This window comes from Pseudopipra pipra, chromosome 1, assembly GCF_036250125.1.
Source record: "Pseudopipra pipra isolate bDixPip1 chromosome 1, bDixPip1.hap1, whole genome shotgun sequence".
In the NCBI taxonomy this organism is placed as follows: domain Eukaryota; kingdom Metazoa; phylum Chordata; class Aves; order Passeriformes; family Pipridae; genus Pseudopipra; species Pseudopipra pipra.
Window position 1 is genome coordinate 141730593 of NC_087549.1, and position 25293 is coordinate 141755885.

Sequence of the window (25293 nt, forward strand, 5' to 3'; positions counted from 1 at the left end):
ATGTGACATGGGTCAGTGAAATTGAACACCAAGTAGAAGCCAGGAGTTCTTAACTCTCACAACTTTGGAAAAGCTATTCTTAACCTGTCTCTGCTGCAGCTTTATCATAGAATCATAGAATCAGCTGGGTTGGAAGGGACCTTCGAGATCATCAAGTCCAACCCTTGATCCACTACTGCTGTGGTTATCAGACCATGGCACTAAGTGCCACATCCAGTCTCATCTTAAAAATCTTCAGGGACAGAGAATCCACCACTTCCCTGGGCAGCCCATTCCAATGCCTGATTACCCTCTTTGTAAAGAATTTCTTCCTAATATCCAACCTAAACCTCCCCTGGCAGAGCTTAAGACTGTGCCGTCTTGTCTTACTGATAGTTGCCTGGGAGAAGAGACCAACCCCCACCTGGCTACAACCTCCTTTCAGGGAGTTGTAGAGAGTGATGAGGTCTCCCCTGAGCCTCCTCTTCTCCACGCTGAACAACCTCCCTCAGCCTCTCCTCATAGGACTTGTGCTTGAGTCCCTTCACCAGCCTCGTTGTTCTTCTCTGGACCTGCTCCAGCACCTCAATATCCTTCCTGAACTGAGGGGCCCAGAACTGGACACAGCACTCCAGGTGTGGCCTCACCAGTGCTGAGTACAGGGGAAGAATCACTTCCCTGGTCCTGCTGGCCACACTGTTCCTGATCCAGGCCAGGATGCCATTGGCCTTCTTGGCCACCTGGGCACACTGCTGGCTCATGTTCAGCTTCCTGTAAATCCAAACTCCCAGGTCCCTTTCTGCCTGGCTGCTCTCCAGCCACTCTGTGCCCAGCCTGTAGCGCTGCAGGGGGTTGTTGTGGCCAAAGTGCAGGACCCGGCACTTGGCCTTGTTGAACCTCATCCCGTTGGAATCAGCCCAACTCTCCAACCTATCCAGGTCCCTCTGCAGAGCTCTCCTGCCTTCCAGCTGATCGACACTCCCCCCCAGCTTGGTGTCATCTGCAAATTTGCTGATGATGGACTCAATCCCCTCATCTAAATCATCAATAAAGATATTAAACAGAACTGGGCCCAACACTGATCCCTGGGGGACACCACTAGTGACTGGATGCCAACTGGATGCAGCCCCGTTCACCACCACTCTCTGGGCCCAGTTCTCCAGCCAGTTCCTGACCCAGCACAGAGGGCCCCTGTCCCAGCCATGGGCTGCCAGCTTTTTCAGGAGAATGCTGTGGGAGACAGTGTCAAAGGCTTTGCTGAAGTCCAGGTAGACAAATCCACAGCCTTCCCCTCATCCACCAGGCAGGTCACCTGATCATAAAAGGAGATCAGGTTGGTCAGACAGGACCTGCCCTTCCTAAACCCATTCTGGCTGGGTCTGATCCCTTGTCCATCCTGTAGGTGCTGTGTGATTGCACTTAGGATGATCTGCTCCATTCTTTAGGAACCACTATCTGTAAAATACAACAATATTTAACTTTATTGGAGGAATGATCTAAAGACTAGTACCTTTGGGAGAATCATGAAGATAAAAACTGTCAACAACTTAACTATTCTCCATTATGGCATCTTTGCAGCATACAAATTGAAAATAACTGGGAAAAAAAAGTTATTTTTGGTATTGTTATAAACAAAATTTGAGCTACTACTGAGATTTAAATCCCTTACAAAAAGATCCTTCCCAGTAAGTAAACATTTCTGCAGTTCTAGACTATTTAGTTCAGGGAATAATTTATTCTTAACAAACTTAAAAAGTACACCCTATCTCCTGGTTCTTTCATGAGACACTTAAAAAGCTAAATTATGAAACAGTGGTGGTTTTTTTTGTTGTTTCTCTTTTTTTATTTTTTGAAAACCATCACCTATCCACCACACTAAATAGATTCCTTTCCACTGTGCTGACAGCTGTTTCCCAGGTAACGAACCTAGCTAGAAGTTGACTTCAAGCAGTGTAGGGGAACCAGTACTCACATCCCTGCATTTACATGCTTTGGGGAGCACTTTTTAACTGCTGCAGTGTCCCCAGTGCCCCCAGGAGTCAACAGGAGCAGGGAGTATCCAGAAAGTAATTGAATAAAGCTCATCATCAGTCAAAAATACCAGCTAAGGGTGATTTTATATCCAGAATAGTAAATGCCATTGGCAGTTGGAAATTAAAATTATCCTCAGTGGTAAACCAGCAGGATTAGACTTCACATGAGCTGTCACCTTTTATGGGCTCTGTCTGCTTCTTCCCTTTTCCATAAGGGAACTGGGAGAAAAGCAGCAGGCATTTTGTTGCTTCTTTCCATAATCAGGAATCATTGTCCCCCCAATTTCTGAAAGCATCTGTTTAATACCCCTTACTTCATAAATCAGATCTCATCTGCTGTCAGTCAGCATTCTTATGGATTTCATGGTCATTGCAGTACATAAAATTCTAGTCAGTTTTTTGTCCATCTGTATTTTGCTTCTATGTGTTAATAGAAACAATTATTCTATAAGGCACTGGCTACACCTGAAAGTATCTGTTACCCTCTATGTTGTTCTCGGTTCAGGCACTTACTTTTTAGATCCAAACCACCTGATGCTGCAGTGTAAAGAGCTGACAGAAAAGAACAGTGCACTAAAGGAGTAGAATTTACCCTATAACCATACAGGGCTTTCTTTTTTATTATTTTTTTTTTAAGATAATGAAAAAGTTATATCTTTGGGAACTTCATTGCCAGATATAAGTGGGTAGTATTGCTGATCAGTTAGTTCCTAATAATGCCGATAAGGAATTTCTACTGAGCTTAGGTAGGTTTATTTTTATGAAGAGAGGAATAAACTTCTTTCAGTTCCCTAGAGCAGTACAAGTAGGAGCAGCAGATGGAAGAGAGTAAGAGAAACTCTTTCTTCTTTATGTCCTCACATGGGCATGGAAGAGGGCAGAATACTGTGTATTTCAGTACAGTATCACAGCTCCTTCATCCAACCTCACTTGAACTGTACATGTTCCATTTGGGATCACTTCAAGAAACACCTGTGCTGTTCTCAAATTGCTACAGGCTCTCATGGACTGCAACTGAAGTGGTTTATGCAACTATGCTCCAATACAGGATTTTTCAGCAAAATGAGGTATCTTATGATGTATATCACAAAAATTCAAACAAAAGTAAGAATATATTGCCTCATGAGAGACAATGTCCAGTAAAGAGTTACTACAGAAGATTGTGTACATGCTACTTTATGATCTTGAAATGGAAAAAAGATTGGTTAACAAATTAAAACATTTTAATTGTGGATTGAATTGCCTGATCTGTAATTATAATTAACATGTTACAATGATACCTTCATAATGAAATATTTTTAATATTGAAAAAACACCACATATATTTTAGGAGGTTCCAGTGGTTTACTAAACTTTGCTCATCAACAGATTTTATAATAAAATAATTAAATTTTAAATTCTAAAAAAAAAAGAAAAAGTTAGAAACAGAAACAAAATACTTTATTTTTCATTTGTACAACTCTGTAGAAACCATAGAAAAATCTGTTGGAAAAACATTCACTTTCAGTACTACTGGTCAAAAAATCCCAACCCTCTTCAGAAATAATGGGCAATTTATGCTTTCTGAAATTAGGTACAAGAGTGTAATTGCTGGGTGAGGCACACAACATTTTACAGGCTGTGTTCTTCCTTGGAATGAGATCCTGAGGCTAGTTTTAAAGGTGTAATCTTCTGTAATCACTTCTGGTGCTCAAAGCAATTACTTTTCAATGGGAAAAGCAAGTAGGACGACAACAGTATCCAAGAGCAAAGTTCAGTAGTCTGTAAACCTTGACCCTTCATATCATTCATTTATTGACTAAGTTGGTAAAAAGAGTGTGTTACGATTAAATGACTACAACCCTCACTGCAGATGGCATGGAGCGCCATGAAGCTGGTGGCTGGTAAGCAGAATTTAGAGAAGAACCTTGTTTAAGATCTGATCCCTTCACAAGGACTTTTCATTCCTCTGTTCCAGCAAGGTGAGAGTTTTGTACCAGTAAAACACATGTAAGGGAGATGAGAAACAAGAAGGAAATGCTCCACCTCTTGCCTCATTCTCCAGCAGCGAGCGAAGGGTGTTGGAGATGGAGGGGGAGTGAGGCAGAGCAGATTAAGAGCATTCACGGGAAGCCTGGGAGAGGCAGGTGCTGCTGCTGCAACAACAACTGCGTTTAAAGGCAGGAAAAGAAGCTGCAGAGTAAGAACATATGGTAATAGACCAAATTTGCTGACTGGAATGCATAGTTCTCCCCTGCTTACTCCCTCCCAAAAAAAGACTTTGGGTTTATGTATCAGAAACTTTAAACAATAATAGGCCACTGCAGGAGACAAATGTTAATGCCCATAGCGTGAAAGAGCTGTTTCTGAGTAAAGGGAAAGGATTTCTAGAGGTTTTAGGCTATTACTGCAGGTCAATACACACATCTGCTCTTCAAGGGTTTAGCTCCATGCTTTTGCCTTCCAGGGCATCCAACAGCCTGCTTTCTGCAGGAAGAAAGTCAATGGAGCTGGGTTATAAGGATGCTGGTGAGAGGAAGTGGGAAGGAGAAGAGCACAGCAGTGAAAATAGGCTGAGTACTCCTTGATCATGTTTTAGCTGGTGTAAAAGCAGGAAAAGAGACATTATTGAAGACACCTCTGCCTCTAAGCTCATATTTTTTTCTGTAGATCAGCTAGTAAAGAAATGAAGACAAAAGGAGTGTGGAGAACTCATATGGGAGAAGGCAATTTTTTGAGAAGTAAATTTTAAATAGAGGAGAGCTAAGGGAACTTTGAGGGGGGAGGAAGAGGAACAAACATATGTTTATGGAGATGTCAGGAGATTTAAAGGTTGATGAAGTACTTATGCATAAATCTGAAGGGAAGATAGAAATATCATAATAAAATGTGACTATTACTAGAGAAAATATTGGGAAAAGATGAGGAAAAGAACAGGGTTTAGAGAATCTGTAAAGAAACCATAAATAATAATGGTAAGGATCATCTCAATTTTTAGACATCTAACATTATATGTCTGAGTGAAAGCTTGTAATTTTTTACTCTAGGAAGAAAATCAGTATACAGAGATAATTAATGGTGGCTGTAAAACTTACCTTAGACACCTAAGGATCCCAGAGGACACAACGTCTAGAGAGGCTTCTTTCTTTCTACTTGATATAAGGGGACTTTGATAGAAGCCGAACTTGTATATGCCAAAATATAGAAAAGACTCCCAACTCTATGAGAACAAGACTAAGAAGGTGAAGACAAATGGTTTAATTGAGTGAGGACCAGACTCAGGCAAGTGAAGGCAGAAGTAGAGAGAAGACAAACAACTGAACAAATCACACAAGTGTGTAGAGATGTAAAAGTTAATGGAGGAAAGAAAAATTTGAAGAGCAGAGATTTAATAGAAAGTTGGTTTCATTCAACTTTTGAGTACTCAGTGAAATTAAAAAAGTTTGACCTCTGAGATCATAGTCTTTATACTTGGAATTATAGTGTTCCTTCTTTTTAGTCTGAAAACTTAGTATGTGCCTAACGTTAGTTTTGCCTTCTCAGAAGATGAACATCTAACAGTGCGGGACTGGAAGGTCAGCAACACCACCGATCCCTGCACCCTGTAGCCTCAGGCTTAGCAAGACCATACTCCAGAACAGTCCTCCTTTTCCATCTCCTTGCCAGGAACAGTGAAAATGCTACAATAGACTCTGAGAAAAAAAATTAAATCTCTCAGTACAGAAGGCAGTAAAAGCATATGAAACTCAGTGTGTCACAGACAGGGAAAGAGACTACAGGCATCAGCAAGACTTTTAGGCTACTTGAAATGTCCGTGTTCGTCCTTTGAGGACTGTATTTCACATTATAAAGAAAACAAACCTTTCCCTTTCATATAGGGAACAATAAGACTATAGGAAAAAGTGTCTTGACTTCAAAAGGCATGTCCAGCCCATCCTTGAGTTTTAGTGGGAAGTACCCAAGCAGTGTTTATCAATGTGGTGAAGAGCGTCAGCATTTCCCAAGGTGTGATTAAGCTCTGAAACTTTAAACAAAAGTCCTGTCTCCCAGCCACTTGCCTTGCAAAGTCAAAGTGTTTCTGGCCTTTTCAGGTGACTAACAGATGCCATGAAGCATGGGATTAATTAAATACAACATAAGTTCAGAACAACAGATAAAAACAACAAACTGTGATGTTATCTGCTTTCAACTTCCTCTTGGGGATACCAACAAATCAAATACCCAACAGTTAATATCACATACTCTGTTTTTGAGACAACAGCATGGAAACTGGGCAGTCACAGGAAGAGTAAACTAGATATGATTAAAGAAATGTTTAAAGAAATGTTATGATCTTTGTGAGACTTTGAGGACCGCTGAATGGCCTGTGAGTTAATGTGATAGATGAGAGAGACTGGTGTTTGTTTACAACATGTCTAAAGGCAATAAAAGAAGCTACAGAGGAAGAAAGTAACAAAGAAAATTCTGCCCAGCCGAGTGCTCCTTCCCTAGGTCTGCTTCCCTGTTTTCAAGAGAGAGGAAATGCAATGTATCCACACTCTGAGCCCCGAGTCATGTATTTATAATTTATTAAGAGGTCAAAAATGGCATTTGCTGGGTCTCAGTGTTCAAAACTTCTTGAATTACACTAAGAACTGAGACTCTGTGTTTAAATTCAATAACTAGAGCTTATTGAACACATCCATTATGACAGGAAGTTCACCTGCAGCAAACCCACAAATTCCTACCCCAGTGTGTGCTGGGCCTTGTGCAAGACCCAAGATCAGATTCTCTACAAGAAGCTTCAGCATTAGGTATTTCAGGTCAGTCATACCAGGAGACATGAGCTCAGTAAATGCACTTTAATGCAGTTTCATCCATTTTCTCTCTCTCTTTCCTTTTATGCATGTAGAGTATTCTAAACAGGATTGCCAAAATATGAAGTACTTTGCATATCTTTTGTGTTTGACTGGTCTTCTTAGATTAAAATAAAAGCTTAATGAAAGTCGACAAAGAACAGCCTGTAACATTTTAAAAGATATGTTCAAACATTAACTGATTCATCCTTACTGGCTCATTAAGAAGAGGAAATTGCGGCAGAATTCAGTGTTAAAACCACTCAGAGAGGAGATGACAGATCCAGGATCAGTTCTTATAAATTACTGTCTCTCACCCTCACTCTCAGTCCCAGCCCTGCAATAAACCTCTGTGGGAAAGCTCCCTGGGCCGGCTCAGAGCCATCATGCACTCAGAACAGGCTGACGCAAGTTGAGAAATGTGCTCGTCCTTCCTTCTTAGCATCTCACCAAAGTCTCAGCCCTTTCAGACACCGGGCTTAAGATTTCAATAATCCACCATGGTAAAAGTAATTTGTGGAATTAGATATATTACTAGCTATTGAAGTATTTTCTATTACCTATTAGTGCACTGTGCAGCACATCAATACAGGGCCCAGATATTACAGCAAGGGACACTCTGGAAATACCTAAGCAGTCTAATCAATTTAATCTCTGTTGCAATACAGTGCATTAGCAGGATGGATAATTTTTTTTTCCTTTTTCTTGGCATAGCTTAGGGAGCTCAGAATTAGGACAAATATTCTCTTTCCTCCTCAACAAATGCTTAACAAATGACAAAAGTGACAGCTCTGAAAGATTGATTTTTTAAAAGTGAGGTTCTCTATGGTAGCTTATGAAAGCACTTCAACTTAGAATGATTATTAATCAACCATTCGTTCAGCTAATTTTCTAATTTAGGGGGAAAAAATCTATATTCTGTCTCTTACATCCCCATCAGCTACTAAAATATGAATGTCTGCACTTATTAACAAATACAAATAGAGAGCATTATCTGATGCAGAGAGACAGAGTTAATGCTGAGATGTAATGTTCCCACCTGACAGAAAATGTTCTGAATTTCAGTACAGAAGAGTTATAATCTGAACTTTAAATATTTTATTATATTGCAGTCATAAATATCATACATGTATGAAATGGCAAACCTATTCTGACAAACTGGAACATAACTGCTTGTTCTGGATGCTCTCTTTGGTTAATTCTGCATAGAACAGAGACTTAATTTCCTATAAAAAAAACATGGGATAATAAAACAGCAAGTGCAACTAAGGGCAAAAAGATAAGAGTACAATACAAACAGCAGAGCTGGCAAATAAAATTTTAAACCTGAAGAATTAAAAGATATTTTGACTGACACATTTATAAGCCCATCCTTACACTGATTTACTGTTGTGTGGTCTATCTACTTTGTTTCCCTAGCATAAATACTGTGGAAATTGGAAATATAATGTGAATATTTATCACCACAACATTATTCTGAAACAACTCAAAGCATTCAAGCAGTATGCAAATTCTGTAAATTAGTTTTCTAAACAAAGTGCATTTAAAGCTCAGTTCAGAGGAGTTATGTGCCTAAGTAGGATGAGGACAGAAAAGCATCTACAAAGTAGGTATTCAGCTTCCTGGTCAACTTTTCTGACTGACTACCCAGTCAAAGATGAATGCTACCATTGCTGCAGGCATGCTTAATGAATAAAACCTGACTTTAAAACAACAGTTGCTTGTCTGGGGGACTGTTCTTCCTTGAATTGCACAGGAGGCTTCAGAAAGAAAACTGAAATAAACGTGCATCTCCAACAAAATATTCTTGGAGGCATACACTATTGGCTTGGAGGCTACATCATTTTTAGATGTGACTCACAATCCTTTCTAAATGGACCCTGAAATCATGGCTGGTTGAAAAATCCAAGTTTATTGTGACATGTATATACATAGGCATAATTTATGAAGGAAGACATGCAAACACAGTTGTAACACAAAATATGTGGCAAGGGAGTCATTTACTAGGCTTTCATACAAAATACAAATTTATTACTAAATGTCTATGCCTAAAACTCAGTATGTAGTACATCATATTTTAAATTATTAACATCTCTGCTGGAGAAGCTTCCTTCATAAAATATTTACACAGCACATCTCAGGACTCTGTATTTTGCCAGCAGTTACTCACAGTGTAAGATAAATATAGTTAGCAGGTCATTCTTTCTCTTGATAAGCTATTCTTTTCACTAAAAAAACCCCCAAATGTTTAAGCTATGTTACTGCTATGGCCTTTGTTACGAAATACTGCACTCCAATATAATGATATATTTTGACCCCTGGAGCTGTTGGGGTCAGAGGGCATCACTTTTGCTAATGACAGGGCATGGCTGTAAAACATAAGAGGGAGACATGTTCCAATTACTTTTCCAGTTAGCAGCAACAATCAATGCTGCTGCAAAAAGCCTTAAGGAAAGTGGCAAAATGTTGCAAAGTATGGATATGATTCTCTTTTAAGGAACAAGCCCAGGAACAATAAAAGTATTAGTAGTCCCTTGATTATTTTTGCAATACCACAAGACCATTACAACCCTTTATTTCAAACTAGGCAATCTGCAAGTGTTGGCTTTTCAAAATCCACATAGCTCTTCAAAGCAAGCAAGAATTAGAGAACTTATTCTCTTCTAACCAGGGCAAGAAGAAAGCTTCTTTTTGCTAGAGAAAGTAAATTGAATTTATGATGCAAGCTTCAAATATGTTGGATTGTTATTTAAAACTAAGCAATAATTATGCTCTAATTTTTCAGAGTCTGAAAATGTCCTGCTCAATGGAAAAAGAGAGCCTCCAGCATTTCAAACTCTTGGCATACAGTTGCCTGGGCTACTAAAAAGCTTCTCAACACAGTATGAGAATTCTCTTGGCATTTGTATATTTGGTTTATCAATGTCAAAATAAAATTTTAAAGAAGATGTAAGAAAGCAGAAAAGCAGAACTATAGACTCAAATGGATTGTCAAATAAAATAGACCCCAATATACCCAAGGCAGACATGTTTTGAAATACATAAGATTCTGCTGTTGCCAAACATTGAGCCACACAGTTTAAAAATGCATTTGATACACTTCCTTGATGTTCATATAATTTTCCTTACGTTATGAATTAATAACTATTTGGATCAATTTTAAATTAATGGTTGATCAAAATACAGAAAAATTACAATGAAGTAATATTAATTTTAAACTTCACAATATACACACATCGCTTTCTACTGTGGGCTAAGTAGCCCATGGCAATATCCCTCACATCCCAAAACCATAGAAGCACAGAAAAGAGAAATCTGTCATCATTCCATTTCATTTTTGTTTTAAATAATGTAACAGATACTTCTTTCTAATAAGAAAAAATTACAGACCATATAAGAAATGAAAAATATCTCCATCTCCCTTACTACACAGAAGTTATTCGTAATAATGCAAAGGAATTATTTTTTCTTATATTCAGGGGAAAAAAAGTGCTGCCAATTCAATAGTAAGGAGGTTACTAAAGAGCAAACATCTACATGAATTGTTTTCAAATCTGCAAAACAAGATTACCTGTGGCTTATAGTTTCTAAGGAATGGTATTTTGAAGTATAATATCTACTATAATACAGAAGAAATTCTAAAATCTAGAAAAAACATAATGTGACAACATTTCAAGGAAATAAGTTTGATCATCTCAACATGACTTCATTGTAAGGAAAAATTGTGAAAATAATGTTAAAAGAGGCAATCAGTTGGATTGAGTGGTAGTATGATTAATACCAATCAACACTGTTTAATAGAAAACAGGTCTTCTTGAGAAATTTTATATTATTTTTTGATGATATTACAAATTCAGTAGATAAAGATAACTTTCGAAAATACTTGCTTTAATTTCTGTATAAATATCTCTGCCTATTATCTCTCTGATGAAAAAGTTGCATGGCACAAAATCAACATGGCTCATATATTAAACATGTTAAAGAACACTGAGAATCTGAAAAACAAATTGTAAATAAGGAACCAACACCTAATGGTGATATCTTTGGTGACATTGTAAAGATGTGCATTATGAAGAGCCAACAGGACTAAACAGCAGACTCAAAATACATGAGAAAACCTAAATACATCAGAATAAAGTTGTGGACAGCAGTGATAACTAAAAATATCTTAGCAGTCCTAATAAACAACCAATCTTACTATAGCACAGTGGCTCTCAGAGCTTGTATATTTAGTGAATTCATGCATCTGGATGTGCAATGTAGGAACAGAACAGTCACATATATCTGCATGTGACATTGATAACACTAAAAGAAAGTAATTTGCAGTTTCTGTCACCACACTTTCAAATGGATATCTATTAGAAGAACTGTATATACAATAAGACTGACATATTTTTGGAATAATTTACAATAGATGTAGTTATTTTTATTCTCACCTGAAACCTTAAATTGAAATTAGATGGACTAGAAATGCTAAATTGAACAAGGAAAAGACAAATTGACGAAGGAAATCCAGACCAGCAAACTTTTTTTGCACAGGGAATATATTTTTGCACAGAGAAAAATATCTGTGTTAACCCTTCAGCTCAGATAAAGCTTCCTTAGTTCACAGAGGAGCTGTGGGGCTGAAATTAATTTTAATGCTCTTTATAAAATTATTTTGATGAAAAAATAAGAGAACAAACACATGTTCTTCAAGGTTTACTGATTCTATCTCCTGCTTTTCAATACTATTCATTAGTTCTGTTGTGTTTTAAATGACACTATGTTCAAACCATATGTGACATTACCATGCACCAATTCAGCCTGCAGCCTCAATCTGAGACTGAAACCTAAATTGTAAACAAGATTGTGACAATAGGTACAAGCCTAAGTCAGGTCTGTGTAACAGTAAAGCAATATGTACACTCCACTTTTACCTTCTGAAAATTAGCTGGTTTGGACTAGTCCCAGAGCTCCCAGCTACAACAGATAAAGCCACCATTGAATTTCTGGAGCCAAGAGACACTTGACTATGCAAGTACCCTCTTTATTTACTTCACCTATGAATCAACCAAAAGCAGTAAAAAGGTAAGAGTTAAATTTTTCTGCTAAAAGATTTGCTAATAGTTGTGGAATTTGCATGATAATACGCACTCATTACAAAAAGAAATATATGTATTATTTTAGATGAACAAATGAACTACAGAGCTGGAAGGAAGACTTTAAAAAATATACATTAAAATATTTTGTTCATTATGCCTTGTAATTGCTTTACTTGGTGTGTACGTGTTTGGCTGCATATTTATACACACACTATTAGGTCTACCCAATTGCAGCAGCACTGCAGAGTTCTCTTTAGAATTAGGAGAACTTTTTAGCTGACATAAGGCAGATCTCTAACTCTATTCCATTTCGCACTGGACATCAGTAAACTGAAATTACATCTACTGTGGCAGACCCCTTGGCAAGGCAAACTGATTTGGCTGTCCCTCCCCTTGAACTTCACTCTTCAGGTGAGTGTGCTGGGGAGAGGAAAGGAGGGAGGAGAGCATCCCATGGTGTTGCGTATCTCAGAGACTCAGGATTACAGCTGGCACCAAGCAAGTCTTATCTGCTTTTTACTGACTGCAATCTTAAAAAAACTAAAAAGATGACCCACAAACAGATACTAACAACTTCCTGAACTTCACCACATAACCTTTTCCATGACTTTTTGCTAAAAACTGCATCTTGCAGGTGAAGGTGGCATTGCAATTGAATATAAAGAATTCAAGAAGGTTTTACTCTAGGGTCTCTCAGATGTTAAGCAAAAGTCACTTCAGCACACACAGCAGAGTATCCTTTTCTTAAAATGATGCACTATACATTTCTATCTTTTGTGATATCAGTGATATGGTAAGTATATTTCCCCCTTTCCACTTACCACTTTCTGCTCTCATTTCTCATATACAGACCATGCTGGGACAAGCAGAAAGGATGAAAAGCAGACTGAAATATGCTTCCATGTGGCAATGCATTAACCTCTGAGACACCACTCCGGATCCACACTTGCAAAGAGGTCTAAAGAATTACTGAGCTGGGAAAGTCTAGCATTCAAGCACCACAATATTTCATGCTATATGATAGAGGAATTGCCCAATTTTTAAGATATTACTAACAACTACCAGTTTCACAATAGCAGAAAATTAAAGTTGAAATATTAAAAAAAAACTTAAACATTTAAAACAATCACTTTTATGCAATGACTAAGAATCTTAAAGAGAAATTATATTCGTCACACATGCCCAGGGTTTGCATTGTGCTTGTGCTTTCAAAAGCTCTTAAATGACTAAACAGAAAACAGGTGTTTAAGTTCTTATGCTACATCTGTCAAATTCATGCCACATTGTTTTCTTCCATTGAATTTAAGCACTAATGTAAATGTGATCTCCGTTAGTTCAGTGATAAGGAACACCCTTCATAAGATACTGGTACAGGTGCTTTCAGTGGACTAATTAGTCAATGTTTCTGACTAACACTTGGTATATCATAAATAATTCAGTACTGTAACAGATCACTCTCTTGGTACCTTTCTTTAATAACATCTCTTTACCAAAAATTATACCTTCCATGATATAACCCAAACATTATGATAAATAAGGAGACTTACACCATGCCATTTCATTTACTGCAGGAACACCAAGTAATGAAAGATGCTGTCTGATAGCTGGTGAATTGAGTGAGAGAAGGTGCAGTAGAGGTTGCTTTTAAAGTTTTTCATGTTTTTATACACTGATCTAGTTTTATTTTACTTCTAAGGTCAAGAGGAGCTATTAAATCACTTGACAAATGGCATAACATACATTCAGAGGAACCAAGCAGAAAACCTAAGAAGATATTGTAAAGTTGCATACAACTGTACAAAATACACCAAACAGTATAAATACTATAAAGTTACCACACAGTAGACATGCAGTAAACCTATTAATTAGAACACTGTGGATATGATGACCAGGGGAAAAAAAGATAAATTATGTTCTTGTTAGAAGAGCCCCCATGTTTATCCACTAGATGTACAATTAGCATTTAAAATTGCTGATGCTGAAAGTGGTACAATTGTTTATTGCTGCCACTTCTGGGAAAGGTGCCATTATGTATTTTCAGGCAAAATAATAGGCACAAAGGTGACATGCTTTGTCTCAGGGGCAAAGCTTGCCACCTGCACAACTTTTTAGCACCCCAGGTTTGCCAGTCAACTACAGCAGTACTGACAGTGAGCTCAGAGGAGATTTTCATTTTGACCCCATCAAGAGGATAAAGGTGTTGCACATGGCCAAGTGGGAAAGAATTAAATTTTCTTTAAACCACCTGCAAAGGCTAACTCAGAGCAAAGATTTGTTTCCTGATTGACTGGTGTCCCTGAGGATGAATTTTAGATGTTTGTGAAAGAAATAAAAAGGTAACTTCCAGTAATTAAATTCAGAGAGCTTTCTGTGGTTATAATAGGAACTGAATAGCAATGCTGGGGGAGAACAGAGGCTGTTACTCTCCTAATGAAAGCCCTTTGTCTGAGGTTTCCACCTCAACTTCCATTTAGTTGCTATAGCTTTATCATGCCTATGTAATAGGCAGTTTAGCTTCTTCCTGCCAATAGTCTGCCATGGTAAATTGGAAAAATGTTCTCAAAACTGCAGAGCCCAATCACACATTTTATATCTGAGAAATTAGATCAGTTTATGAGCAGCACATAACAGTTCTGTTATCCAAGTCTCACAATTTAATCCCTAGTCTTATGACATTTATGTATTTTCCCAAAGTGCCAAGTGATGGAAGCTACACATCCCTTGCATTTTTAATCTAGTTGCCTAAGAAAATGAAGCCTTTATGATCATGCTGGTCTGTGTTTCAAACTATGAATATCTTTCTAATTATAGGCTGATTTAAGTTAAAATTAGGGATAAAGGTCTCAAAAATAATTACGTTCCTAAGAGTTTTATACAAATCACTGTCTGGGTCAAGGTCAGAAGCTGAAATTGCTGACCCCTCCATTGGAACTGTGGTCATAACTCAGCCCTGAAACAATGTTGTGGAGCTGCCAGCTGGTTGATCAACATACTTGTCCTGGCTATTCAGCACACAAGTAGCTTTAGGCACTGAACTTTGTACAACTGCTGCCTTTTTTCAGGTGGGAATGTAATAGGAAGGGAGTTGGTATCTTTCTGGAGACAAAGAGCTTGGAAAATACAGGACAAAAATCTGTAGGACAAAAGACTCAGATCTGCTACTCAAAAAATAATTTTTTACTCCTTTAAAGTAAGACCTACTCACATGGCTGGTACAGAAAAACCTGCAAACACAAGCTCTTTAATCTCTAAAGGCTCAAAAATCAATAAAGTGAGTCTAAAGAACAGAAAAATTTTAATCTCAAGACTTCTTTAAGCACCATCATGATCTTGGACTGACAAGTATCGATAACACTGTAAGAAGTTACATCAAAAAGATGCCAGGGCCAAATCCTTGTTTAAAAGTGGAACACATCTGAGACGCAATGCTCAGAAGAGGAATTTTCCAATAGATAATATGAACAAGGAGTTGAGGACAGAGTCTGAATTGCCCCCATTCACCTTGATTCACTGCAAAACACATTGGGAATCAGAAAGGTGTTTGCTTTACTGCTCATAACAGATGGCACATGGACATGGCAAAGCTTACACACAACCTTTTGAGAGAATTATTTTTGAATTTTCATGAATTTGTGGCCAAGAACCTTATAGGACATCTACAGAAAGAATGAAACTCCATAAATTTGTCTTCAACTGTTCCTTAAAAGAAATCATATCTGCACAGAAGAGTTGAAGCTATTGAGGGTTAATAGAGATAAGAGACTAAAACATTACTTTAAAATCTTTCATTTCACCTATTTTTTAAGTTTGCATGCGGTTATAATACTGCCATTACCATATTAGACCTGACCCCTCCACAGCTACTGATACATCATTATAAATAATTGAATACAAGTCTATGGGTCACTGTAGCAGAAAAATAAATTCATGAGTAGAAACTGACTCTTTTTTTGTCTGATGTATTTAAAAAATTAAAAATACCAGACTTTTTAAATTTAGGCAAAATTATTAGAAACTCCCCAAGTCTCTCCTTCTCTTCCTATAATCCTGATCTTTCCTCTCCTGTTCATTTATTCTCTGCAAGTTTTAATCCAGTTGGCAACTAAACTGACCCCTCCATCAAACTGCAGTCCATTTATTACTTACTTAATAGCATGTCATGATCAACAAGATCCCTCTAAAATTGTGAGAAGACAGTCTGCTTGACTGACCATCAGAGGTACTGTGATAGCCTCTCTCTGCCCTCACAGTGATACAGCCAGAGTATTTACACTTCGGCCTTGAGCTACACTAACACTTCTTTTACTGCCTTGGGATAAGGAGAGCATGATGCAGAAGCCCAAACATGTGTGACTGAGGTCAGGCAATTCAGGTTTCTTAACAAGCTGCCCTTAATGGAGAGAAAACAGGCTTCTAGGGAAGAAAAATTCAGACCATCTTTCTCTACTGGGTAAACAGCTAAGGAACGACTAACTTCTATATCAGCATTCAATACTGAAAGTTAAGGACGGAAGATTTGCCCCATGTGTTACAATGAAGCTCTGGTTACTTTTTTAATCTGCATGATGAGTGTGTACTTCTACTCATAGCTCACATTTCCGCTGCAAAAAAGCTTTCCTTTCAAAAATAATTAAGTGTTCTGGTTTGTAGCCTGGATCTACCTTGTCAGAAATGCAAGAAATAAAAATGTAAATTTGAGGGGCTGAAAGCTTTGCAGTTTCTTACATCTATTTTTTTAGGGGAGCGTGATTTTAGGCTTGAATAAGGTAATAGGCAAAACTCTAGTGAAGTGATTTGGGCTGGGTTACTTCCTCCTAAAACTGTGAGATAGAACTGAGGGATGTCACTGCACCAAAATTAGCAGCTGTGCTATTTTGCAAAATATTGTCACTGAAACAGTCACAGGAAAACACCACTCAGTTATTTCAACTATTGACCAGGAAGATCATACAGACAAATGAAGTGAAGAAAGGATAGGTATGGGATAAGGAGAACAAAAATAAAATAATTTAAAATGCAAATATCTGGGGGATTTAGGTAGCCAACGGATAAAAATAAAACAACAAAATTCACTGGATTTACTTGGAAATGCATTATTAAGAGCTTACTATTAAGAACACAGCTGGGAAACAGTGAGGCTCTTTTCTGCTACTGATAGTTATGACAAAATATCCTAAAATGTCCTTTGCTCAACAGAGACAATTCCTAAACAGAATGTTGTCCTTGGTTTTACCACAGCTTGGACTTGGACACACTCCAGAGTATATAAAGTTCCTGTTTTATTCCAAAAGAGTAAATACAATAATTTCCTAAATCAGGTGTCAATGTGAAAACAAAGCACTTGTCTAACTCATCATTTACAGAACAGGAGCCATTAAATGTAAAGGAATGGGCAATTAAAAATGCCATAAATCTTCTACTATTCATAGAGCAAACATGTGATTTTGGCACAGTTTTCTATTCTGCTACTCTGGTTTTACAGCACTGTAAACCAGTCAACAGCACACACAGTAGATCAGTCTTTCACTGAGGAGAAAGATCTGACCAATAAAGTCAACTGGTATCTGCAAGAGTGGAGTTGCGCCCAAATTTATCAACAACAAAATCATTAATAAGTCTGCTTAATTACAACCTGTTCTATCCAACACAGAATATGCATGAGTTTTCAAGGAGATTTAATTATTTAGAAAGCTGAAAGATATAATAAGCTATTTTTGAGACAAAAAAGAGACAAAAGTCAACATTTCAAACTGGTAATTTTTTAATGATCTGTACTCAAAAGCTGTCAGAAAATATTCTCTCTAATACAATGAAGCAAATCCATTCTTCTAGTCAAGGCAATAGTGGGAAAAATAGGCTTGCTAAGAAAAGGAATTGTTTTATTGACTGCAAAAGAGCTATCAGTCCACAGAAGCATGGCCTGAGCAATGAGAACAAACAAATAATATTCTGGACACTGACCAGTACAGAGGAAGAAGGTCCTAAATCAGAAACAAAAATTAACTTTTAAAAACAGGCTCTACAAAAAACAAGCAGTTCGCACATGGCCACAAACATGAAGCAGACTTAGTTATCAAATTTTTAAATAAATTATTAGTGCAAAGCAGCTTATGGTCTTCTTGAAAAAGGGACTTAATATTCTGGCAGAATATTATATTTAGAAATGAATTCGTAGTTTCTCATGTTATTTTCACCCACATATCAGTATTTATATGGAAACATATACATGCATCATATATAGGGAGTTGCAGATATGCCTTAGTGACACATTTCTACACCTCCATTTTTGTGCTTAGTTAAATGTCTTGAGGGATCACCAAAACCTTCAGCTAAAATCTCATTTATTTTATCAGAAAGGAAGATATTTTCTCAGCTTTTCCAAGGCTCACTGGATTTCTTTCCTTCCAAACAAACTGCGTTTCATGTTCTCAATCCCAGAATACAGCAGAAAGATGCCAGCTGGCTTAAATGCCAGTTTTACAGGGACTATGCTAGGCGAAGCTGACTAGTGTCTGTATGCTGTACAACCCTGAGATAGATAAGCAAACTTTGGTTAACCAAGATTTTTGGTTAAGCGATTTTCTGTAAAACAGGGATATAATGTGTACTGCATGTTTTGCTCAAACAGCTGTTGTTTAAGCTGCTTGGATGCTGACATTTTAGCTGAATATTGCTTATTAGTAACATATGCTAATTGCATGTTATTTATGAATAGCATACCATGCTAATCAGTTATGAGAGTGGTTCATGCTACATTCAGTTAATGAAGGACAAGGAGAACTCTTCTAAAATAAGCCATGAGTCTCTGGTCCTGTCCTCCTAAAACACAACGTGAAGGAGTCATCTCTAACTGCCTTTATACTGAACGATCACCAGACATAGTGAGCTCCTTCCTCCTTTTTCAACACCACCAGACATCTCAGATCTAAACAAAGATCTGAGACCTGCTCCCCAGAAACTTGCTTTTACTGGATACCTCAGAATTTGTTCTCAGCAGAGCATTAATTAGTCCTCAACAGAGTTCTCAAAGGTGATTCTCCCCCTCTCCTCCACTCTCATGAGATCCCCACCGGCAGTACTGCACCCAGCTCTGGGGCACTCAACATAAGAAGAGCATGGATCCATTGGAGCAAATCCAGAGGAGGGCCATGAAGATGATCAGAAGTCTGGAGCACATCTCCTATGAAGACAAGCTGAGAGAGGTGGGGTCATTCAGCCTGGGGAAGAGAAGGCTCTGTGCAACCAGATCGAGTTGAAGATGTCACTGCTCACTGTGGGGGCTGTGGGCTACCCCTCCCAACACAAACTGTTCTATGATTCTACCATTATGAAAATGGCTATAAACAACAGAAACCTCCAAACTTTAGCACAACAGTACACTGTGAGTAAGCATAAAATGAAAATAAAAATAAAATCCTCAAATACTAAATAAGGTGCAAAATGCAAAAATATTACTGAGAATATATGCAATGATGAGGGATAGTAATCATGCCTACAGCTAAAGCTGTCCATAAAACTGCTCTTTTCCTCACAACAAAATTAGACTTTCTATAGAAATTATATCAAACATCATCAACTCAGACATTTCTATTAAGTACAGATTTATCTTCTAGCCAGTTATCCAACACTAACATGACATAGCTCATAAAATAAGACAGTTTTATGTGAGTTCAAACCTGAAAGCTTAAGCCTGTGGTGACTACCAATAAAGGCATTATAATTATATTTGCCTTGTATAACCTGAAAACATAAACTTTATCATTTATTCTCAAGACCTGATTTTAAAACCTACTTCTGCATACAACATTGTGTATGTGCATTTTTAGTTCATACTTATTTGTACCCAATGAACCAAATTAAGCAAATTGATTGCAATATGAAAATTCCAGTGTTTTATATAAGTGCATTTTCAATTATTTAAAATTAATAAAATGAACCTATTTCCAAATTCATTTTAATATAGCACTGTGAACTCTTTCCTTACAACACCAAGCCTGCTGTTGTTTTCATACATCTCAAGAACAGAATTCAGACACATAAGAGAACACTAAATTGCACAATACAAAATAATTTAGGCCCCTAATCCTGACTAAATTAAATACATCTGGATTCCGTAACAATGGCTACAAATATTCTTTTTAAAAAATGAACAATAGGGTTACATTATAGAAAATACTGGGATACCTATCTAGCCTGTAGCCTCAAGGATGATAAAAATTCCTAAAAACAAAGGCAGCCTGACATGCAGCTAAATTTTTTATTACTAAATTGAAAGCTATCCTTCTGTAGTGCACTGGAGATGGAAAGACAGATGTTTTATATCTGCAGAGCCTCAATATCACTGTGCTCTGAAGACAGCAGGCAACAGAATGGAAGGAAGAAAGTATCTTGATAGAAAAAAATCCCAGGAGTTAACCTGCTTGATCTTTCACACATAGCAACTACATTTTACAGTGCTTCGACAGTTCCTCCACAGTCAGAGGTGCTTGCTATTGTACTTCTGTGTGTGGCAGCCCTACCAGCATATCATCATGATCTTCTGTCCTTTGTTCTAGCCTTAGAACTCTTTAAAAATAGACTCTTCTAAATACACTTCCTGAATAGTTCACTTCTGTTGGAAATTGAACTAAATAACCTAAAAGAGATCACCTTTACTATACCCATTAGACAGACTATCTGGTTTTGGAGATAATCACCTCCAAAAAATATAAAGTTAAAACAGCCAAGTTAAAAAACTATTGATTGGCTACATGAACACATCTTCTTCATCTGTTTTTTCATAAGGCAGAGGATATAGCACTACTTCCAATCCCAGGTTTTTAAAAGCTGTTCTTAAAAAAGGGTATTGAGTGAAAAATAGAAAGGCCATTAACTGAACTGAAAGGGAAAAAAAATCCGGTTGATTTGAACCAGGTCAGGATTCTCATTATTAACTTTAGGTAGATATACTAATGCAAAAGTTCAGATTTCAAGCATCATAGGATAAACAAGCATCGTAGGAAAACAAAAAAGCTGCTATTTCTGTAGAAGGGGAGATAGCAGACAGACTCTCAGACACCAAACAAGAGCAGCAAATATATCTAAAGACTGACCCTTCCCTTGCTCCTATAGAAATCTTGATCCCAAATCAAGTCACTGACAACTTTAATTACCCACTTGAAATGAGTGAAGATTTATTCTAACATGCACATTGTTATTGCTTGTATCTGCCTCATCCAAAACATAATTTAAAGTAGGATCATCAGTCACAGCCTCTTAGCAGGACATACCACCATAACATTCCTTCTAAGACATCCTCTGGGAGGTCACTCAGAGCCAGTTGTGTAGTCAGCTGTAGGAATTAACATCAAGTAAAATATATTTTTACACCCTAAAGCAAACCCACTCCTTCCTTTATGGTTTTCTGGATAACAGAGCTACAAGCTATCAAGCAGGCAGATCTCCCACTAGCTCAGACAGCAAATAAGGCACTTGGCAACTAACAGGATAAGGTTCAAAAGCCCTGTTTCTACAACACTTACATTTGAATATCAAGGCTCAGAAATGAAGGACATGATGTTTTCCATATGCACAGTACTTAATGACTTAAAAGTAAACATATGTACAAGTGTTTCTGTAATTGGGTCCTCAGACTGTAGTGCTGTCTCTTTATTATTTGACTCTTTAAAAATCTTACAAGTACATCCTCCAAGGAATCTTCTTAAGGAATGTTTCCACCAAAATACAGCCCTAAGATCTAAACTTTCCTACTTTGAAGATATATAGCTTTTTCAGTATAAAAACATAATAAATATTTCCTGTATTATTCCAAAGGAAAAACTGATTCATCTCTTGCAGTATTATGGAAAGCCACGAGAGCTCAGAAACAATTACTATAATCTCATTAAATAGAAAACTGGATGTTTATGATTGGGAGAAATATAAGAAATGCAATAAAGAATGGATATATAGCCAAAAATTAACTTCAGGCCACTTCAAGAACATCAACTCCTTTTATTATTAGAGGCAGAAACTCTTATTCTTGAGCTTCCAGGGCAACCCAAGCCAGATCCAAAAGAGCTGCCACCAGACTGTCTGTAGGCTGAAGTCTTGTTTGGTGTGAATCCACTGACATTTGATCTATTTGGGTACAACACTCTTTTCAAGTTTCCCTGTTAGGCCTACGAAGGGCATCTGAGAGAAGTGTTTGTACTGGTGCAGTTGAAACACAACGTATCCTGAACATGAGTGAAATTGTACCACACTCTTTATTCTAATGATTTTTCATGATGACAGATGGCTCTGTAACCTTTTGCCTCAGTCCAAGTGCAAATTACTTTGAAAGGCTGTATTGACATGCTCATGGACACGGCACAAATGCTGCTGCAGACTCTCAATAATATTTACAGGCATATTAAAACACGTAAATATAAACATAATGAGAGAGTAATGCATATTTCAGGAATTTAATATTCACTGCAAATGAATTAATGATTTCACCTTTTGTCCTATAATATTTCAAACCTCTGCCTAAGTTCTGGCATCACGTTATCATTTCAAATTAACTGTAATTTTCCACTGCTATGCTTACGATGAATGAGAAAACATCCAAAGAAATTACAAATGTGCTGACACATTCACAAAAAACAACCCAACCAACTGTTTTCTCATGTGGAAAAAGCTCTATTTTTGTTCCATTTTGCATGTTATTTAATTTCCCAAGTTAGGGTTTAATCCTATCACGTCTGCAGCATTGAACTGAAAATTTCTAAGACAAAATAACCTGAAATAGAGAACTAGTGTAGATCTGAGGATAGAAAAGTAGAGCCCAGCAGAAGGGTTTTATCACTGTGGGACAATGTACAAAAAAATCCCCTAACTCAAATAAGCCTAATACAGAATATAGCTCATCAGATAATTAAAGTGCTTTAGACCACTAGCCAATTGATTTTCTCCTTGTAAAGGTAGTTCAATTGAAATGTTCAGAATAAATCATGTGTTAAAATTATCCTCTAAAGTAAGAGCTGAGTGCATATTGATTAATAATTATTTGCACTAACAGACTGAACTAAAGAAATACCATCAATTACTTCAAAAAACTATAAGATCAATCATGATGGAATCAACCATTGAAAGATTCACTACACTTTTCCCAATATTTCGGAAGTATTCATTGAATGGCTTTCTAGAGATACCTTGGTTTCCTGTTTCTAGAGCTACGGAAATTTGTTTTAAATGCCAATTATCATTAGGTGTTTAAGCTGCATAATACAGCTCTCACCCTTCGATTACATGGGAGCTCTGCAAGAAGAGCAAATGTTTTCCACATCAAGTACGAGGCATGAGGGGGCACTTTTGCCAGGGAAGTTTAGTTAATATTTCATACTTATGCTCACACAGCAAAGGAAATGCAAACAGTCAAAATTAATGACCAGAACAGATGATTTACATAGAGCCACCTATCCGAAGATGGGGGATACTCAGTATAAATTAACTCCGTTTTACACACTAATGAGCCCTACTTGCTGAATTTGGATGGGTAGCACAATAAAACTCCGATAATTCTACAAAAAATTGCAATTTAGTTTGCCTGGTTATAAATAGCACAGAGATCGTTAATCCCTTACGGCACCACAGGCATTACTCAAGTCTGGTATCTTATTGAAAATCAAGGAGAATTTTCCTTTCTTATGATGCATAGCACCATTAGAGTCAAGTGGGGAGTCTGCTGGCTGTAGCACCAGGTTTTAAGCAGGTTTGAACTAAAAAACTTTCTGTGGTTCTGACATTCAAGGTTGCTTTTCCACTAGGTTTCAGGTTTATCCACTGCAGAATTGTTGATTAAACAGACAGAGAAAATCAGGTCATGAAAGCTGGTGGAACTTAGTCCACACTTTGGTGGAAAATGTTCAAAATTGCAGTACTGACCTTTTAGTTATTTCCTAGATTTTTTGGGGTTTTTTATTAGGTTGGCTGACACAGGACCAACTCCCACAAACACTACCAGGTCTTCAGAAGGTAACAAAATTTCTATGCACTTTCTCTGTAATGCAGAAAAAAACCATTTTATGACCTGAAACAATAACACTTTTAGTTGAAATATTTAAGTTTAAAAATTCTTTACATAAATGAGATGCACAGCTCTGTCTGAACATCTTAATTTTATGCATTTTTATACTTCTATGCAACTTAGAAGTGAGGACTGCTTATTTGCATTCATTTACATACAATTTGCAGGAAAAGCTGAAAGAAGGTAGTAAGGGAATCCATCATTTTGACTTTAAATGAAAATATTATTTCTGTAAAAATATCTTGAATGTTTACTTTCTTGTTTTACTTAAGAAATTGCTTTTAATATCTCCATAAGTATCAAATGGCACTTTTCAGAAATGGTGATTTTTTTTCACCTAGTAGGTTTAAAAAAATAATCCAACAATATCTTTATGTGTAGAGATGCGAAATACATTTTTTTTATTTTTTTCCCTTAAGAGAATTCAATTTCCTAGCAAGGTGAATCACCATCCTGATATCTTCTGGTTGTTCTCTGAATTTTTATTTTACTAATTTTCTAAGCCCCAGTCTTTGCCAGGTCCAGGAGGGGGAAAGTACAAATTCACTAATGAAAAAAATGGTGTAGAGCATGTACAAATTTAAGCAGTTTTAGGTCCTCTGCTGTCTGTGGATTATTTCTTAGATGATATTAAATTGTGTTCAAATAAATTCTTGGTAATTTCACACCTACATTCAGCATATTTTCTTAGTCTTTTAAAGCTATGATTTCCATACGCAGCCACATTCCTTCTGGCTGCCAGCTGTATCCCTAATTAACTGGTACTAAATCATACCTATTCTCAGAATTAAGATGGGCAATGGCTTCTCATTCCTTAGAGACTTCACACAGTTTAACTCTCTTAGTTTATTTCTTCATCAAATTCAACCTGTCTCCCATAACAGCCCTATGCCTCTGCAACACACGAGAAAAATCGGGAGCTCTGTAGAAAAAGCAATGAAAGATAAAACCCATGGAGCACGTGCTATGCTACAGCTGAGCTTTCTAAGGCAACACATTAGCAAACTCTGCAGTGCAGAAGTGGTCTCTGGAAATAAACGTGGGTATATTTTGCTAAACATCCCACTGTCTGCCACAGTGACAATTTTATCGGCTTTCATCATATCCCTGGTGTCAGTAACTCACAGTGCAGTATCAGGGACAGTTCAACCCTGAAGGACATCAGCTCAACTCCAGGGAAGTCAGCAGAAGTGTGTGCTTGGCACAGCCCCCCCTGACCCCACCCCTGGGGTGGCCAAGCAAGAGTGAAACCCCTCAGACACTGCTCATGCCTCTGCATGGGGAACTGGGGCACTCAGCTCTGCAGGGCATAGGCAACAGAGGTAAAAGCCCAG

The 25293-nt window shown here is 37.4% G+C and overlaps 1 protein-coding gene and 1 long non-coding RNA gene across 14 annotated transcripts in view; both read right to left on the reverse strand.

Annotated features, from left to right (window-relative positions):
* PARD3 (par-3 family cell polarity regulator) overlaps positions 1-25293 on the reverse strand; it is a 451653-nt gene that overhangs the window by 31857 nt on the left and 394503 nt on the right. The window lies entirely within an intron of this gene.
* Positions 18235-21450, reverse strand: LOC135403362 (uncharacterized). Its single transcript, XR_010425374.1, has 2 exons — positions 18631-21450; positions 18235-18439 (listed from the first exon to the last, which is right to left on the reverse strand). It is a non-coding gene; the product is annotated as an uncharacterized LOC135403362 (long non-coding RNA).